Source organism: Balaenoptera borealis (genome assembly GCF_965194805.1).
Source record: "Balaenoptera borealis genome assembly, chromosome: 8".
Taxonomy (NCBI): domain Eukaryota; kingdom Metazoa; phylum Chordata; class Mammalia; order Artiodactyla; family Balaenopteridae; genus Balaenoptera; species Balaenoptera borealis.
Genome location: NC_138865.1, coordinates 29,698,111 through 29,716,915, shown reverse-complemented (window position 1 = coordinate 29,716,915; position 18,805 = coordinate 29,698,111). Strand labels below are relative to the sequence as shown.

The 18,805-nt window shown below is 43.4% G+C and overlaps 1 pseudogene across 1 annotated transcript in view; it reads left to right on the top strand.

The window, feature by feature from the left end:
- LOC309633816 (cyclin-dependent kinase 20-like) overlaps nucleotides 1-18,805 on the top strand; it is a 47,077-nt pseudogene that overhangs the window by 8,865 nt on the left and 19,407 nt on the right. Inside the window, exons 9-13 of the transcript XR_014249553.1 lie at nucleotides 4,469-4,559; nucleotides 6,838-6,984; nucleotides 12,381-12,544; nucleotides 12,994-13,110; nucleotides 15,637-15,842. The product of XR_014249553.1 is annotated as a cyclin-dependent kinase 20-like (transcript). The remainder of the gene's footprint in view (nucleotides 1-4,468; nucleotides 4,560-6,837; nucleotides 6,985-12,380; nucleotides 12,545-12,993; nucleotides 13,111-15,636; nucleotides 15,843-18,805) is intronic.

Here is an 18,805-nt window from a genome sequence, read left to right as displayed (position 1 = left end):
CACACCCTGCCCTTGAACTTGCGCCTTGATGCTGAACTACACTGTACACTCAAGCTGAAACTAGTCTGCACACCAAGCCTGACCATGATCCTGATCCTGACCCTCATCTTGACCTAGACCTCAACTTCATCCTGACCTGGGTCCTCATCCTAATGCTGAGCCTCACACAGAACATGGACTCACACTTGGCTGTCACCATTGACACCCTAATCCCATCATGACCTTGAACCTAATCTAGACCCTGACCCTGAATTGAATTTCACACGGACACTGACTTTCATTATTATGATGACTCGTCCTCAGCCTGATCGTCACCTTCATCTTGACCCATCCTCACTTTGAAACTTAACCTTGAACTTGATTTTGACTATAAACCAAACTCTGACCCTCTGTGGTAAGCAGAATAATGTCCCCCCCCCCCCACCAAAGATGCCCATGTCCTAACCTATGAATACATTGCCTTACACACAAAAGGGACTTTGCAAATGTGATTAAAGCGTACAGACTTTGAGATGGAAAGAGTGTCCTGGATTATGCAGATTGGGCCAATGTAATGGGGGTTGGGGGGAGGGAGAGTTGGAGGAGGAGGACTTAATTCCTTCCAGCAGCAATAGAAAAGGGACCCACCTTGACTTTTAATTGACCTTGACCTTCACAATGACCATCATGCTCACCCTGACCCTGACACTACCTCACATTGATCTTGACCCTGAACCTGACACTGACTCTAATCCTGAACATCAACCTCACCCTCACCTTGACCCTGAATCCTACACGGAACTGGACATCCACTGTCAACTTGAATCCAACTTTCAATCTTACTTTCACCCTGACAATAACCATCATCCTAATCCTGACATTCATCCTCTCACTGATCCTCTCTAATGGAGCCTCAACTTGATCCTAACCTTGGCTCTCACACTGATCTTGAACTTGATCTTGAACCTAACCCTGGATCTAAAATTTCCCTCATAGTGATCTTGTCCTTGAACCTGATTCTGACACCATGACCCTGACCATTGTCTTATCTTGATCCTTAACCTGACATAGAATTTTACCTTGAACTGGACACTCACCCTCACGCTGATTCTGATCTTCATCACTCTGTCTCTGATCTTACCCTCATCCTGACTGTGACCCTGGCTGCTCTGACATTGAGCTTGATCATGACCTTCACCCTTACACTAACTCTGATCTGATCTTGGCCAGGGCCATGACCAAAACCAGGGTGAGGTCCAGGGTTGGGGCTAAGGCTAGGTAGGGTGAGAGCCCGGGCAGGGGCCCTGATGAGGGAAGTACCAGGTTAGAGCCAGGGCTTGGGCAAGGGCCAGTGCCAGTGTAAGACGGAGGCTGAGGGTCATTCTGAAGGTGATTGTGAAGGCCAGGGTCAGGGCTAGGGCAAAGCTCAGGATGAAGGTGTGTATTAGGGTGAGTCAGGGTCAGGTGAGGGTAGGGACAGGAGTATGGTAGATGTCAGATGCTAATGAAATCAAGGGTGATGATTAGGGCGAGGTTGAGGAAGAGGGTCAAGGTCTGGATAAGGGCCAGCACCAGGGCAAGGGCTCGGGAGGTGCTGGGTTCAGGGGCACCACAGGGTCCCGCGTGAGGGTCAGGGCGAAGGTCAGAACGAGGATGAATGTCAGTATAAGGGGGTGGGCGAGGGTCTCAGCGAATGTCAGGACAAGGGTTAGAAGCCAGTCTAAGGCCAAGTAGAAGCAGGGCCGGTGAGCGGATTAGTAGAAGTGGGTGTTCCGAACGGAAGCGCGGAGGCTGGGCGAGGATGAAGCGAGCGGGCGGGGCTCGGCCTGCGGGGGCGGAAGCGCAGCGAAGGCGTAGCCCGACCCAGGCAACCACGGGGGCTGGCGCCGTGGAGCCACAGATGGGTTTGCCCGAGCTGCTGCACGTCTTCTCCTTCTTGGAGGCCCGAGACATGCTCTGCGTCGCCCAGGTGGATAAGGTAGCGCGTCCTGTCCCAGGCGGGAGGCAGGGCTGGGCTCCTGGTCACTGGCGTGTCCATGGTCGGCCCGTCCCCTCGGAGCCTCCGTTTCCCAAATCTGGGAGGGGGCGTCGGACGGCCCTGAATCCGCGATCTGCAGAGGACGCTCTTGGCCCCCGGGGTGGCGACCTCGGCGACCTATGAAGGGGTTGCTCTGAAAACCTCTTATCCCTCTGTTCCTCCGTCTGTCGGTGTGTCCAGAGCCCCCTGCGCGGTTGGCTTGCACTGGGCACCTGTGAACAGGGTTCACCCCTAAGATTGGCCTAGGGATCCCACCTCTTCTGGAATATTCTGGAATTTCCCTTCTGGGGCCTGCCTGGAAAGCCGTGCCCTCCCTGTGAGTGGCACCTCCTCCTGCGGGCTCCGCCTGTCCCTTCCCAGCCAGTCGAACTCCTGTACTGGCTGTGCTCCCTAAGTGCCTGTTTAGTGCGTTATTCTGATCTGCGCTTCTGCCCCTGTTGTGCTCCGAGCTCTTCCTCCTCTGTGCTCTTACTCAGCACAACTGTGACTAAATGATCACATACTGTGCTTGTTAAATGTTTGCTTCCCCCCCACCCCCGCTAGACTCATTCTTTTGTCTCTTGCATCACTGTGTGTATAACCACTGTATGATCACTGTGTGTATACACTCAGCGTATGGCTTGATATTTAGTGTACTCTAAGTAAATGTTTGTTGAGTAAATGAATTTCTTTACTTTTAAAATACATTATTATATCATTTGACAAAAAGATTAATAAACAGACCCTTACCTGAATTGTGTAATTATAACTTAAATGTATCAAGTAAAATACTGGGTTGTTATCCCCATTTTTACCAACCAATAGGGAAAGTGAGTATCGTGCTGAGAGTGCATTGGCTGAGGTCACCCAGGTAGTCTCCCAGCAGATTTTGAAAGGGAGGTGCCTTTTACCCTTTGATAGCAGCAACTTCTCCAGGTTCTGGTTTCCCTGTTAGGTAAAATGAGGTCAATAAACCCTGCCTCACAGTGTCATCATGAAGATCAGCATCTAACAGAAGCATTCTCCAAGGTGGGTAACACCCATTTTGCAGGTTATATTACATATTATAATTTTATGTTAGGGAAGTAAGAACATCTCAGTTGGGTTTTGAACTGGGAACTATAGAAAAAAAGAATGCGGAAGTCTTCTTACCTGGTTTGATTATTGCAAAATATCAACTTTACATTCCTACTAGCCAAAAAGATTTCTTAAGGACTGAGAAACTTTGATCTCGGGTGAGTGAGGGCTGTGGAAGTAGGAACCTGGGCTCAGACAGGGTGGTTGTTATTTCTGCCAGGGCCTGGAAAGCCACGTATCTGGCTGGGACCCTCAGTAGGTCTGGGCCACAGAAAGCTCCAGAGTGGTTTCTACTGAAGCTGTATAGGCTCCAGAACCCAGGGTGGCCCAGCTGGAGAGGCCAAGAAGTTCCAGGATGCAGGTGTGGGCCTGAGGGAGGGGGAGGCAGGGTACTGTGATCCCTTCCCAGGGCCACCTGAGCCTCTTCCAGATACTTCTGCAGAGAGCAGCCTGTGTGCCCTCCCCAGGTAGCAGTTCTGTTCCTCCACCTTGGCATCTCTGGGACATCCCTTTAGCCAGAGCCTTAATTTACTCCATTGCAGCAGCCTTCTTATGGGTCTTGCTGCTCTGCCCTCGTTTCCAGTCTTTCCTTCTCTCTCTCTCTTTTTTATTCAGTTGGCCCTACCACGTGGCTTACAGGATCTTAGTTCCCCAACCAGGGATCCAACCCGTGCCCCCTACAGTGGAAGCTCAGAGTCTTTTTTTTTTTTTTTAATATTTATTTATTTATTTTGCTGCATCGGGTCTTAGTTGCGGCACATGGGATCTTTGTTGTGGCACGTGGGATCTTTCGTTGCAGTGCACGGGCTCTCTAGTTGTGGCGCATGGGCTCTAGAGCGTGCATGGGCTTAGTTGCCCCAGCATGTGGGATCTTAGTTCCTCGACCAGGTATCCAACCCATGCCCCCTGCATTGGAAGGCGGATTCTTAACCATTGGACCACCAGGGAAGTCTCCAAGTCCTTCCTTCTCATAGCAGCCTAAAACACAGTTTGACTTGCCACTCTTCCATTCACAGTTCTCAAGTGACTTCTCACTGTTTTTGCCCTTCTGACTTCCAAGAGTTGGTCTAAGCCTGTCTCCAGCTCCTTTCTCTATGTTCTGATTAAGGCAACTTACTCATCATCTTTTTCATACTTCTGAATCTTTGCCCAAGCGGATCTTTCTCTCCCTGAAATGCTTCAGCCGTTTTCTTAGAGGATAACTACTCATCCTTCAGGAGTTGATCAGTAGTTACTTCTGAACCCCTTGGCTCCAACTGAGTTGGTCATTCTCTCCTTTGTCATTCATTATTTGGTGTGTTTTATTTGATGGTCTGAATTTGTCTCTAACTCCCCAGGGTGAGTGTTCTTGAGTGCAAGCACTGGGTCTCATTTAGCTCTCTGTCCCCTCCACAGGGCCTGGCAGGCTAGGCACTAATTGCATGTTGACTGACCAGCTACTCTTCTGGGTCTGGAATGAGGCTTCAAGGACCAAGGAACTGTGGAGGTGAGTGGAGGAAGAGCCAGGCCTGCTCAGGAGAGTATCCCTCAAAGGAGAGAGGGGTGTACTTTTCAGCACTCACTGCGTTTCTGTTAAGTAGACAAGAAGGGACAATCCACAGCCCTTACCAGCAGGAAACTCCTCCCTAGTTGGGGGTGTGAGACTTTTTTTATAGTATATTGAAATATAAGCGATTTTGTTAATCAAGTGGAGGTTGATGTAGGTGGGGGTACCAAACTCAGGGGCAGAAATGTACAGCAAATTGAATGCAGCTGGCTGATAGACAAATCAATAGACAAATAAACCACTTTTATTTGATTTCAACTTTGGTGTAACAACATAGTTATATAAGCATGTTTGATATTAGAACTTAAATAAAATTCAAAAAATTAAAAGTAGAAAATAAAAAATATTTTAATCATTAAATTATTAAATTTTTCTTTTCTGTTCATTCCTCCTTTGGAACCTGACATCTTTTCTTTTGTCCCAAGAGGTAAGTGTCAGATCTTCTGCCTCTTGCAGAATATAGGACAGACTATATAGCCTTGACTATCAACTAGGAACTATATTTAGTTTTAGTCTTTCCTGATGGAAAACAACTGTTCACATGAAGTTTCCTCCAAACATGGAGGGAATCTTTGCTTGATGGTTTTTATTTTTAGAATAACTGTGAATTGATATATTTGAGAATTGTGGAATGCCAATCTTACCATATTTATTTTTCAGTATCATACAGCACTGTTCTGTTTGTTGCTTTTTATTCATTTTTTTATTGCTAATAATATTAATTAGAAAAATGATGTTAATCTCTAGTCAATTTTGAAGTAAGGGAACTTTTATTGGATTTCAGTCTTTATCTCTACAATTTGGGGGATGTACTCTAGATAGAACATTCAATTCTGGAAATTGATTTCTCTGTAGATAAGTGGACAAGAGAATGTCTTGCCAAATGTGATTCTCAAAGACATTGTGTCACTAGAAATAAATGAGTTGACTCATAGATTGGTGTAACTATTTGTGGAAGCCCTTGGAGGGCAGTTCTCACAGTTGGAATGGGTAGGATGCCAACCCTAAACCCTAGTCTTTGTTCTCATCTTTAAGCTGGGGTAGGATAAGCTGGGGTAGGAATTTCCCTTTGAGTAACATAAGCAATATATTTCTTTCAGCAGTTCAAAAAATCTCTTGTGCAGCTTATCACCTAACCCCCACATACATACATGTGTTACCATATTGTGTGTACCTCCAGGTTCCTCAAGCAGATTCTTCAGCTGTCTGCAAGCCAAGTCACGAATGGGTTTTCGGTTCATTACTATTTTATAGTTTTTGGTGCTAAACTCTTTTTGGCATACAGTCATTCTTTGGGATGGTATCCTTGACCCATGTTCATAAAAAAAACACTGGGTTTATGTTTCTGGAACTGGGACAACTGCAACAGCATTCCAGGAGCATCGTCACATGCACGTGTCATTTCTAATGTTGTACCTGTCATGAGTACTAGGCCCCAAAACTCTCCAGGCCCATAGGAACTCTTACGGACACAGTAAATGAACATGGTTAACCGGTCATATGTTTTTAATATGTACTCTATAATTCTAATTTAAAACACTGCAAGTTACTTCTTTAAAATGCTTCATGACCTTTTAAATTCTGCCATCTCTTTAACACACTATGTGTTAGATTTTTGGTTAAAAGGAAAATTGCAAATATTTGCTTTTGTTTAAGGTACAAATATTTTTTTTTTGTTTGTGTACAGTAGATTGTTTTGCTGTTAATTGCTATCTGAAAGGTTTTGGTGCCATGGTGTTTTTTCACTTGATACATCCTTGTATTTCAGAGGCTTGTATTTCTCATACTTTACTCATGTGCACACTTTAGCCTTGTTGACAGTCTGCCCTTTTTTTGGTCAAATCACTTGGTGTTATTTCTTCTGAATATTGGTCATGGTTCCTACTTATGGTTTGATGTATAATGGCCTTAAATATGTAGAAATAGACTTCACTTCCACAAAGAAATGTTACCCCCCTTTTTCTTAAACCACATTATCTTCTTAGTCTAGCTTTTATTTTCACACTGTTTAGGTTGAGATATGGGTACAAGAAATTTCCCTTTCTGATTATTTCAACTAAAAGAAAATCAACAACATAAGAATGATGATGTGAGGCAGCTGATACTCAGCCTCTTAGTCCAAGAGATAAAAGGGATGGTGAAGGCCACGGTGGAGCTGAAAGCTCATTCTTTTTTTTTTTTTTTTTTTTTTTTTTCGGCTGTGCCATGCGGCTTGCAGGATCCTAGCTCCCCGACCAGGGATAGAACCCAGGCCCTCAGCAGTGAAAGTGCAGAGTCCTAACCACTGGACCACCAGGGAATTCCCTGAAAGCTCATTCTTGTCTGAAGAGTACTGTTCTGTGTGGCCCCAGATAAATTTTTCCAGGTGAGAATTTGATTTCAGTATAGTTAGATCTTCTTCTTTTACCTAATTAGTATGTGAAATCTCTTGATTTTTAAGTATTGGCAGCTAGTTCACATAGGCCAATCCTATGCAGGCCAGACAAGGTAAACTGGATGCCCATTCTGCCTGCAGGCTGTGAGTATGCTACTTCTGGTAGAAGGAACAGGGTTTCAGTGGGTACAGGAAAACCCATATCCAACATAAGCACTGGATCCTTCACAGTGTGTTAGAAGGTCACTGGTGCCTAGTACAGAGCCTGACACATAGGTGCTCAGTGAGTGTACAGGCTTTGAATGGAGAGAAACTCTTTGTGTTGTACTTATTGGGACCATGGGCTGTGAGCTACTTATTTCCCACCCAGCCTCATTTTTCTCCTCTGTGAGATATGACTGGAGTCCTCTGATGCTGTATCAACTCTGGTGACTGTAAATTTTGAAAGCCTTTGTCCATGAGGCCTCCCTAATCCTCTCCAGATGTTCACTCTCCTTGTGTTTTACTCCCATGGCACCATAGGCTGCCCCTTCTGAAACCTAGCAATTCTCTCCAGAATTTTAGTTTTACTTGTCCTCCTAACCACCAGCTGCGAGTACTCATAGGGCAAGGACCATGTCTCACTCACTTTGGGGTCCACAGACTAGGTGGGGATTCAGTATTCTCCATAGTGTGGATGAGCTAATGTTTTATCTTCAACAACCTTATAAGCGAGTTGCTGTCATAGAATTGACAGTAGTTATTGATACATACAAGTTAAGGATGCAGACTCTTGGAAAATGGTGGATTAATGACTTCTGAAAATTTTCTCCTCCGTAAAAGCAATGAGAAAACTGGCATAAATTGTCAAAATCAACTTTTACAGAACTCTGGAAATTAACCAGAGACTTACAGTAGTCTGGGAAATGTTTATTCAAGAAAAAAATGGCTTATTCTCAGTAAGAGCAGCAAGTGTTCACTTGCCCTGTTCCCATAACAACCTTCCAGCTTTGTGTTAGCCTTGAATACCAACAGTTCACAATCACAGTGAAAGCAGGAGCCACAGTCACTGGAAGGGTAAGAATGGAATGAGAGATTCTTCAAAGCCTTATTCCCAGAGAATTGTCATTGTTCGACCTGTCTGGTGTTTCCTGGAAGAGCTCACGTGTAAGCTGTCTTTATTTTACCTTGCTTGGTGTTCATCCAATGTGAAAAACCTTTACCTTGGGGCATTTGTCAAAACAACTAAAGAGAATTGATTAACTTTTTAATTAGTCTTTAATCAGAGTTGCTGAATGATAGTTAAGGAAACAATAGGCTAACCAAAGAGTTTAAAAGGAAAAGCTGGGAATGTGATGTCCTTAGGGGTTTTGGAAAGCTCCAACACATTCCTAGGAATCTAGAAGGCCAAGTGCTTGTGCAGGGCTGTGTGCTAACTCAGGGCAGATATAAAAGCGCTCTAAACTTTTACCTCTGGTTAACCTTGAGGTTCTGTGGAAGCAGGAAGTGAAGACTAAGGCAGAGAAGTCAACTGCCTGGCTGAGTGTTGCACACATGCCCCAACCTGCACATAGAGCCTTTGGCAATGACTAGGAAACTTAGTGGTTCCAGAAATTTAGGAAATCTCTGTCCTCTCATTACTGCACATTAATTTAACTGAGCAGAGACATAAGTGGCCCTACATAACAAAGAATACAGACTTTCAGAGTTACTTCAGAAACTTTTCAGAGTTACTTCACTAAACAAACCAAAAATAATAGCGGCAATAATAACAAACCGGGGGTGGGGTGGAATCAGATTTCCAGAGTTCTACATTATGTTATTTAAAATGTTCAGTTTTCAACAGAAGTTATAAGTCATGCAAAGAAATAAAGTGTCGCTAATATGCAGGAAACAAAGCAAACAATAAAGACTGTCCCCAAGGAAGCCCAGGCATCAGACCTACTAGACAAAGACTTTAAATCAACTATTTTAGTATGTGCAAAGAACTAGAGGAAACCACGTGAAAAGAACTGAAGGGAAGTATGAGAACAGTGTCTCATTTAATAGAGAATATTAATAAAGAAAAATTATAAAAAAAATAACTAAACAGAAATTATGGAGTAGGAAAGTACAATATCAAATTAAAAATTCAAGAGCAGATTTGAGCAGGCAGAAGAAAGAATCAGTAAACTGGAATATAGGTCAGTTGAAATTATCCAGTCTGAGGAATGCAATGAAGCTGAAGATGAAGAAAAATGAATAGTGCCTAAGAGACCTGTGGGACACCATCAAGCATGCAAGCAACAGATAATAGGGAGTTCCAGATGAGAGGAGAAAGAAAGTAGAAAGTATTTAAAGATATGACTGAAAACTTCCCAAATTTGATGAAAAATGTTAATTTACACATCCAGAAGCTCAGTGAGCTGCAAGTAGGATAAAGTCAAAAGAGTTCCATGTCGAGACACATTATAATCCAACTTGAAAGCCAAAGACAGAATCTTGAAAGCATCAAGAGAGAAGCAACTCATCATGTATGGGACAACCCCAATGAGAGTAATGGTTGATTTCTCATAAAAAACCATGGAGCCCAAAAAGGAGTGTGCTGATATGTTGAAGGTGTGGGAAGAAAAAGATTGTCATCAAGAATTCTATATCCTTTGCTGTGCAAAAGCTTTGAAGTTTCATTAGGTCCCATTTGTTTATTTTTGTTTTTATTTCCATTACTCTAGGAGGTGGATCAAAAAAGATCTTGCTGTGATTTATGTCAAAGAGTGTTCTTCCTATGTTTTCCTCTAAGAGTTTTATAGTGTCCAGTCTTACATTTAGGTCTCGAATCCATTTTGAGTTTATTTTTGTGTATGGTGTTAGGGAGTATTCTAATTTCCTTCTTTTACATGTAGCTGTCCAGTTTTCCTGGCAACACTTATTGAAGAGACTGTCTTTTCTCCATTGTATATCTTTGCCTCCTTTGTCATAGATTAGTTGACCATAGGTGCCTGGGTTTATCTTTGGGCTTTCTTGTTCCATTGATCTATGTTTCTGTTTTTGTGCCAGTACCATATTGTCTTGATTACTGTAGCTTTGTAGTATAGTCTGAAGTCAGGGAGTCTGATTCCTCCAGCTCCGTTTTTTTTTTTTTTTTTTTTTGCACAACAAAGGAAACCATAAACAAGACAAAAAGACAACCTTCAGAATGGGAGAAAACATTTGCAAACGAATCATTCAGCGCAATATTAAAGAAACAAACAACCCAATCGAAAAATGGGCAGAAGACCTAAATAGACATTTCTCCAAAGAAGACATACAGATGGCCAAGAAGCACATGAAAAGCTGCTCAACATCACTAATTATTAGAGAAATGCAAATCAAAACTACAATGAGGTATCACCTCACACCAGTCAGAATGCGCATCATCAGAAATTCTACAAACAACAAATGCTGGAGAGGGTGTGGAGAAAAGGGAACCCTCTTGCACTGTTGGTGGGAATGTAAATTGATGCAGCCACTATGGAGAACAATATGGAGGTTCCTTAAAAAACTAAAAATAGAATTACCATATGATCCAGCAATCCCACTACTGGGCATATACCCAGAGAAAACCGTAATTCAAAAAGACACATGCACCTCAATGTTCATTGCAGCACTATTTACAATAGCCAGGTCATGGAACCAACCTAAATGCCCATCAACAGACAAATGGATAAAGAAGATGTGGTACATACATACAATGGAATATTACTCAGCCATAAAAAGGAACGAAATTGAGTCATTTGTTGAGACGTGGATGGATCTAGAGACTGTCATATAGAGTGAAGTAAGTCAGAAAGAGAAAAACAAATATCGTATATTAACGCATGTATGTGGAACCTAGAAAAATGGTACAGATGAACTGGTTTGCAGGGCAGAAGTTGAGACACAGATGTAGAGAACAAACGTGTGGACACCAAGGGGGGAAAACCGCGGTGGGGTGGGGATGGTGGTGTGCTGAATTGGGCGATTGGGATTGACATGTATACACTGATGTGTATAAAATTGATGACTGATTATAAATAGATAAACAAATAAATAAATAAATAATTCTATATCTAGCAAAATGAAGGAGAAAATTAAGACATTCCCAGATTAACAAAAGCTCTGAGAATTTGTTGCTAGTAGACTTGCCCTACAAAAAATACTAAAGAGAGTCTTTCAGATTGATATGAAAGGACATTAGACAGGAACTTGAATCCACGTGAAGAAGTAGCACCAGTAAAGTAACCATATGGGTGTATATAAAAGGCAACATAAATGAATTCTTTTGTTTGTAACTCCTTTTTTCCTATGTGATTTAAAGGACAACTGCATAAAACAATAATTGTGACTCTCCATTGGGTACATAATGTATGAAGATGTAATCTGTATGACAATAACGGCATGAATGAGAGGGGCATAAAATGGAGCTACACAGGAGCTAAGTTTTTTGATACTATTAAGTTGCTATTAATCAAAACTAGATTGTCATAAATTGAGATTTTTATCCAGTAATCCCCAAGGCAACCACTAAGAACTAAAAGAATATACAGTTGAAGAAATGACAAGGCAATAGGACACAAGAAAATACTTAATACAAAAGAAGGCAGTAATAGAGGAATAGAAGGAAAAATGCATAGAAATAAGCAAAATGACATGTAAATCCTATCTTATCAGTAGTTGTATTAAATATATATGGATTAAACACTCCAATGAAAAGGCAGAGATTGGCAGAAGGGATTAAAAATATCCAAGTATATGCTGTCTACAATAGACACACTTTAGATTCAAAGATACAGGTTGAAAATAATAGAATGGAAACATATACCATGCAAACAGCAACCAAGAGAGAGCTAGAATGACTATGCTAATATCAGACAAAACAGACTTTAAGACAAAAAGTGTTACTAGGGACAAAGAAGGATATTTTATAATAATAAACAGATCAATCCATCAAGAAGATCTAAAAATTATAAATGTAAATGGACCTAATAACAAAGCAACAAAATGCATGAAGGGCTGACAAAATTGAAGGGAGAAATAGTTCAACAATAGTTGGCGGCTTCAAAAAAATGCAGACTCTTGAGTTCCAGTTGCATGACCAAGGCTGCATGACCCTGGGTTAGTTGTTTAACCTCTCTCTCATGTCTAAAATGGAGATGAGGACCTACCTTATGGGGTTGTTATATAGATTGACTGGAAACACGAAAAGCACCTATTCCCGACATGTGGTGAGCACTCGTTCAGTGTCATATCATTATCCCCATTTAACAGTGGAGGAAACTGAGGCCTACATAGGCAAAGTGAGTTGTCCAAGCTAGTAGATGGTGAAGCTGGGAATCAAAGCTAGGCCTATTGATGCCAAAACACCTTCTAATGACTCCTTTTCTGCCTGGGACTGTGGGTCTTTGTTTCAGGCAGCTGTGTCTGAGACGCTGGTCCTCCTGTAAAGCCTCCCAGACGACCCTGGGCACACAGACATGGAAACAGTACTATCTCTGCTGATCCGAGCTGGAGTTCCGAATGGAATCTGGGTGGCCAGAGAAGGACTTTATCTGCAAAGCCATTGCTGGGCACAAAGGTACGGGGTGGGGAAGGTGGTAACTCTGTGCATTCCCACTCTTTCCCTGGTCAGATCTCTAGGGATTTGGTTTTTCAGCCAATTAGTTGGAAAATGCCACATAATGAGGACATACCCTGCTATGTTCTATACCTGTGTTATCATTTGATCCTCACAGAGATCATTACATCTATTTCAGAGTAGAAAGAAACAGAAACTAAGAGATAAGGATGTTGTAACTGTTGTTCACAGTAACATGGCTGGTGGGTGGTAGGCAGTCCTGGGCATGATGCCCAAACTGTAAGTCTGAAGTCCCAGCTCTTTCTGTCCACCACTGTCCCCAGAATCAGCACCTGTCATGCTCCTGAGAGAGAAGAGGAATGACTTGCCTGCCTCCCCTTCACCAAGTTGAATGTTCACATGCCAGGCATCCCTGTGTGTGCTTACGGCAAGTCTGTGTTCTCTTTCAGGAGAGATAGATGAGCTGGCCTACATCTCAACCAGAGTACTGGTTTGATGGGCGGGAGAAGTCCGTGGTGTGCACCGTGTCGTCAGATGGCACCGTGTGTGCCTGGGATCTGCAAGAGGTGAGCTGTCCAGGAGGGGGCCAGGAGGAGAAGTGACCAGATGCTGCTATGTCCTCAGTCTTAGCGAGGCCCTTTGCCTTTATTCTCTTTAACCATCACAGCCAACTTGTGAGGTGAGGAGTGGGAGCCCCATTGTACAGATGAGAAATCTGAGCTGCAGGAGGCTCAGTCGCTGTGCCAGGTCACACTTCAGACTTGAGTCTGATTGATCGCAAATGCCCTTGACTCTCTGCTGTCCTGCCTCAGGGAGATGGGCATTTTTGCAGTGCCTGATGGAGGCTGTTTATGCAAGGGGATGACAGCTGCCATGCCCAGTTCTGTGATGTCCACATTGGAGCCAATGCCAGCCTCTGGGTGGTTTTGCCCAGATAATGCAGCTTTTACTCACCCCACTTGCAAACTTAAGTGTTACAACCTCGATAACTTGATTAGTATTTTGGACTTGGTTGGTACTAATTGTTAAAAAGCTTTCCTATCCATTTTCATATTCTCTGATTGCTCTTTTTTGTTGTTTAAAGGATACAGTTATTTGCATCATATGTCTTTCCTCCGTGGTCAGTTTTTCATTTGTTTATCATGTTTTTTTTTTCTTTTCCACGTGCTTTATTTTCCTCATATACAGTGATGTTTGACATTATAATTTCGAGTGAAGGTCTCTGGTGAGTGATGGGTGCAGGTGGCTGGTCTCTGTTTCATTGCAGTTGTGTTGCCCTGAAAGAGACCCACCTTAGGCTGTGGACATGAGACCACACAGGCTTAGATGAGGGGCTCTTGGGCAGGAAGAAGACCTGAAGGCTGGGAGGTTCCATAGTTGCCAAAACAAAAAGGTCTTGACTTGAACATAAAGAGCTTTGGTGCTGGGGTGGCAGACCTTTTCTGTAAAGGGCCAGAGAGCAAATATTTTAGGCTTTGCAGACCACGTGGTCCTGTTGCAACTACTTAACTATGTGGCTGAAAAGCAGAAGCAGCTGTAGACAAGAAGTAAACAAAAAGGGAGTGGCTGTGTTCCAATAAAACTGTACTTATGGACCCTCACATGTGAGTTTCTTGTTTTTTTCATGTGTCATGAAATATTCTTTGATTTTTTTTTTTAACGAAAATACAAAAATGGTTAGTGGGCTGGGTTTGGCTGTAGGCTGTGGTTTGTTGAACTCTAGTGTGGTCCGTTGGTCACAGTGTGGGACTGTTAGACAGGGCTAGACCCCTCTGCACCCATTCTGCCTGGCTTGCCAACCTGAATCCTCTTTGTGAACACATCTCCAATCTTATTTTATTTTTAGAAAGCTCAGTCATTTTGTTGGAGTCATGCAGTATGTAGCCTGTTTCTGCGCTCTGTTCCCCTGGTTGCTACTTTCTATTCTGAAATGGGAAGGGGAGTTTCACTGCTTCTTTGCCCACTTCCATACTACTAGCCACTGGTGAATAATGTGTATTCTCCGAGACCTAGTTGACATGACCCAGTCACCGGTGCCAAGTTCCTACTAGTAATAGTCTTGTTAGCTGTTTAAGCAACAGAAATCAACTGTTGATTTGTTGATGTGAGGGGGAAGAAAGAAAAGAATGGAAGAATACTGGGATATCATGATTGGAAAAAGATCATGCTAACATGATAACACCTGATAGAAAAAGGACCGTAATAACTCCAAATTGGAAAGAAACCCCATGTGGCAACTCTGAGAAACTCAGAAACAGCAATTAGAGGATTGGTTCTCTGACGCCCTATCCTAATGTACCGTGGGCCTGCTGGACCCAGGCTCTTTACCTCGCTGTTGTAGCTTTCAGAATCCTGGGAGAGACCATGTATCTGGGAATCAGCCCATCTCGGACCAGTCATTTTCCTCTGTGCTAATGGCCGTGACAGGGCATGGGCCTTCGCCAGGCCTGGCCCGCGGTGGCACTGCTGGGTACACCACTGGGAAGGGCATGTTCTGAGCAGGGCAGTTGCAGATATGCAACAGAAACTGTTTACAACCACAAGGCTGAATGAGCTTATCTGTAAACCTGGGTTCCTTGGGGACCAAGTGAGACGTTCCACGTGGAAGTTCACTTTATGCAGCCCTGCAAAGCCCAGGTCCTGAGTACAGCCCAGGTCCCCAGCACAGCCTGGGTCCCAAGCACAGCCCAGATCCCGGGCAGGGTGGGTAGTGTTGGGTCCTGCCTCCCTGCCCAGCCTTCTTCAGTTGAGCCATAAGTAACCACTGGGAGTGCTTCAGACATCCTGTGCCCAGTGCACATGAAGGACCCCACCCTCAATCCCCCTGCAATGGCACCAACCCCAGGCAGTCTCAACACCCACGCTCAGCCACTGCTCTCCTCCAGGACACACCTGTCTCCTCTCTGGTGGAACATTGCTTCTGTGTTGTGTTCCCTACCATGCTGTGCGGCCTGTGAGGATGGGCATCATATCCTTTACACCTACATGTCCCCAGTGTGCACTGGGTGATGGTCGAATGAATGAAAATAATAAGTGTTTAGGAAATAAATGGGCCCTATGTGAGTTGTTACATTAATTTTGTTGTTGCCTAGGGCACGGAGATCTGTCGAGCCCTCTACAGCCTGCAGCTCTGGTGAATTTGGTGACTTACCCTCGGCTGCAACTGGTTGTCACCGTGGACGAGCAGGGACTGATCAAAGTATGGAAAGCAGAGAACGGGTGTGAGCATGCCTCCTGCCTGCCTACATACTCGTCTTCATTGGAGGCCTGTGACTTTCCAGAAGGCCCCCTCCTGCTGGTGAGTGACCCAGCTCTCAGGAACCTCTGCTGTTTCCCAGGGTCTGTGGACCTGGCACCAGACCACTGTGCCAGGTGGCACTTCAAGCCAGGCCCTCCACATGGCAGACCAAGTGACCACATAATTCTGCTCGGTCCCCCAAGCTCCTCCTTGCCTGCCATGTGGAGGGCAGACTCCTCATCCCCCTTCGGCTCTAGTGTGCCACAGCCTGTTCCTTGGCCCCATCTCTGCAGCCTCTCACCCTTTCAGAGTGAGGTCCAGCCCTGTGGGCTGCCTGTGTTTTCTTGTCCACGGGCCCCTGCTTTCCTGTCTCCTGGTCCTACTCATAGTCTTTCTTCCCCTTGCAGTTCCTTCTCACTACTGCATTCTCACCCTTCTTTCCCCCTTTTCAAGTCTCCACGAGGGCCCAACTCAAAGGAAAACTGAGGCATGTTCGACAGAATGCAAGCATTTGCCTCAGATGATGAAGGCCTTCTGCTGCCAGGACATTTGTTTTAGAGGTGATTCTTGGGCATTGGGAGGGAGCATTTGGCCAGAGAGAAATGGCAAAAGTGGGTGTTAGCTGGCAGATTGAGGAAGTAGCTTTCACCTGGGGGCAGTATCCTCCTCCTGGAGGGAAGGAGGTCTTTGCAAGTGTGGGCAAACTGGCATCCCAAATATCAAGATGAGCAGACATCCAGGAACAGTTTCATATGTAAACAGAACTAACTCTGTAAAAGAACTAAGCTCTTAAACAAAAAAAGTAAAACCTGATGAAACACATTTCACATAAACAACTCTAGTTGTTTAAAGAAGACTTTGGAATAAGTGTAATTAACATCTCCAGAGCAATTTGAGAATATATTGTGTAGGTGAAGAGGAAGCCACTAAGTTTCTCTCCTGGGACTGGTAGAGCACATGATTCACACATACTTGGCAGTGAAGGACAATTAGAAAAATTAGAATATATATCAAGTCAGAGAGCTAAAAAGAGCAAACGGTTTCTAGGCCAAGATTCAGAAGATGGCAGAAATCAAAGTGCTGAGCCTAACAATGGGGCTGCTTTTGCCCTGGAGATGTTTACTACAAAGCTAAGGGGCTGAGCAGAGCTTAATAGCCAAGTAGACAAAAGTTGGACTGCAGGGCCACCAAGGAATGGAGCCCTGTGAATCCTCTTACGTTGGGTGGGTTATCAAGTTTCAGCCTAAGAGTGAGGGTGGTCTGAAAGTAAACAGTCCCTGAACTGGCTGCAGCTGCCCAGTTACTGGCTGGGAGTAAATGAAAATCCTTTCTGGAGAAGGTTAACAACTCCCAAGGCCTCTCTTTTCAAATAGAGTGTTCAGCACTCACTTAGAGATAAGTAGGCACATGAGGTAAGATGATATGAACTACCCAAGGCAATCTACAGATTCAGTGCAATCCCTATCAAACTACCATTGGCATTTTTCACAGAATTAGAGCAAAGTTTTTTTAAAATTACATGGAAATACAAAAGACCCCGAATAGCCAAAGCAATCTTGAGAAAGCAAAATGGAGCTGGAGGAATCAGACTCCCTGACTGCAGACTATACTACAAAGCTACAGTAATCAAAACAGTATGGTACTGGCACAAAAACAGAAATATATATCAATGGAATAAGTTAGAAAGCCCAGAAATAAACTCACGCTCCTATGATCAATTAATCTATGACAAGGGAGGAAAGAATACACAGTGGAGAAAAAGCAGTCTCTTTGATGTGTGGTGCTGGGAAAACTGGACAGCTACATGTAAAAGAATGAAATTAGAACATTCTCTAACACCATACACAAAAATAAACTGGAAATGGATCAAAGACCTAAATGTAAGGCCAGACACTATAAAACTCTTAGAGAAAAACATAGGCAGAACATTCTTTGACATAGACTGAAGCAATATCGTTTTTGACCCACCTCCTAGAGTAATGAAAATAAAAACAAAAATAAACAAATGTGACCTAATTAAACTTAAAAGCTTCTGGACAGCAAAGGAAACCATCAACAAAACAAAAAGATACCCATAGAACGGGAGAGAATATTTGCAAATAATGCAACTGACAAGGGGTTAATCTCCAAAATATACAAACAGCTCATGGAGCTCTATGTCAAAAAAACAAACAACCCAATCAAAAAATGGGCAGAAGATCTAAACAGACAGTTCTCCAAAGAAGATATACAGATAGCCAAAAAGCATATGAAAAGATGCTCAGCATCACTAATTATCAGAGAAATGCAAATCAAAACTACAATGAGGTATCACCTTGCACCTGTCAGAATGGCCATCATCAAAAAGTCTACAAACAGTAAGTGCTAGAGAGGGTGTGGAGAAAAGGGAACCCTCCTACACTGTTGGTGGGACTGTAAATTGGTACAACCACTATGGAGAACAATATGGAGGTTCCTTAAAAAACTGAAAATAGAGCTACCATATGATCCACCAATCCCACTCCTGGGCATATAGCTGGAGAAAACCATAATCCGAAAGGATACATACGCCCCTGTGTTCATTGCAGCACTATTTACAATGGCCAGGACATGGAAGCAACCTAAATGTCCATCAACAGAGGGATGGATAAAGAAGATGTGGTACATATATACAATGGAATATTACTCAGCCATAAAAAAAGAATGAAATAATGCCATTTGCAGCAAAATGGATGCTAAAACCTAAAGATTATCATACTAAGTCAAGTAAGTCAGACAAAGACAAATACCATATGATATCACTCATATGTGGAATCTAATTAAAAAAAAAAGATACAAATGAACCCATTTACAAAACAGAAGCAGACTTAATAGATATCAAAAACAAACTTATGGTTACCTAAGGGGAAACGTGGTGGGGAGGGATAAATCAGGAGCTTTGGACGAATACACACACTACTATATATAAGATAGATAACAAGAACCTACTGTATAGCACAGGGAACTTTACCCAATATTCTGTGATAACCTGTATGAGAAAAGAA